Source organism: Brassica oleracea, chromosome C3, assembly GCF_000695525.1.
Source record: "Brassica oleracea var. oleracea cultivar TO1000 chromosome C3, BOL, whole genome shotgun sequence".
In the NCBI taxonomy this organism is placed as follows: Eukaryota; Viridiplantae; Streptophyta; class Magnoliopsida; order Brassicales; family Brassicaceae; genus Brassica; species Brassica oleracea.
Window position 1 is genome coordinate 24,289,283 of NC_027750.1, and position 1,601 is coordinate 24,290,883.

The following is a 1,601-nucleotide window of genomic DNA, read 5'->3' on the forward strand; positions in this document are numbered from 1 at the left end:
TTTTGCGACTACCTACTGTGATCGACATCTATAGTCGTAAAACAGTCGCAAAATTAACGACTGTTTTGCGACTACGTATTATATACCCTATATGGAGTATGTAGTCGCAAATCAGTCCTTATTTTACGACTGTTTTGCGACGACAGTTGCCGACAACATTAAATGGCCGCGAAACAGTCGCTAATTAATGACTGATTTCCGACTGATTTGTTTAGTCGCACATTAGCGACTGATTTACGACTAACGTATTTTAGTCACACATCAGTCTCAAAACAGTCGCAATCCGGTCGCAATATTTTGCAACTGCACGATCAGTCGCAACATGCAGTCGGTAAATTCATGTTTTCTTGTAGTGTCTTTCTGACCTCGTCTCGCTTACTGTCCACTTGCCTTTCTCTGCTCTAGAGTAACGGTGAGCCATGATAAACTTCTGAAACTAGATCTATCCTCACACTGAGGTAAATATAAAGAATCTGCACTCTTGCAGTAAGGTGACTCGTTGCTTTCTTTTACTCTCTTACTTCGTTGCGGATCGCAAGCAATAGCTTGTTTGGTGAGGAGGGTTCCCTGTGAGGAGGTAGGAGGGGTTGCCTCTATTTTGGGCCACAGGGGGGGGGGGACAAGCCATGTCGGGATCTACAGATTGACCGAAGGATTTCTTGAATCGATGGTTTTAGGTCATCGGAGATATCTTTGCGGTGGGGATCTGCGGTTTTTGCGACGGAGAGAGAAGAGTTTGCGGTGAGAAGTCACTGTTCCGGGGTTAGGTGAACGGGCATTGGGACTCGTTCATATTTAACAAGACTTTATATAACATTAAAGCATATAACTTAAATAGCCGTGTGAAAAATTTGATTTCACGGTTTTGGCGGGAAAACGTGATCTTGTAGTTTTAGCGGGAAAACGTGATTTTGTGGTTTTTGGCGGGAAAACGTGTTTTTACGTTTTTGGCGGGAAAACATGTTTTGCGTTTTTGGCGGGAAAACATGTTTTACGTTTTTGGCGGGAAAACATAATTTTACGGTTTTGGCGGGAAAACATGATTTTGCAGTGTTGGCGGGAAATTTTGATTTTGCGGTTGGCAGAAAAACATAATTTTATGTTTTTTGTGGGAAAACATTTTTTTGCGATTTTGGCGGAAAACGTGAGTTTGCAGTTGTGGCGGGAAAACATTGAGGTTTTGGTGGAAAAACGTGATTTTGCGGTTTTGGCGGAAAAACATAATTTTGATGTTTTGGAGGAAAAACATAATTTTGCGTTTTTGGCGGAAAAACGTGATTTTGCGGTTTTGACGAGAAAACATATATTTTACTTTCTGATTTTTATTTTCTAATTTTTTCTTAACTTAGAAAACCCTATATTTTTAGGTTTATTGGACGCCCATGTCCAAATGGTTTTGTCCATCTCATTTGGGAGTTAATGGGTTTTAGTCCAATTGGACAGGTTTGATTTTTGGTTCTAATATGGTCAGACCATTTGGTTTTGGACTTGGCTAACCCATGGTCAGTAAGCCCATTTGACATCCCTACCTGTATGCCTTTGACCCGGGTTCAGTACCAAGATGAACCAAGGTTCTGGAACGGTCGTCGAGCTTCTTTACA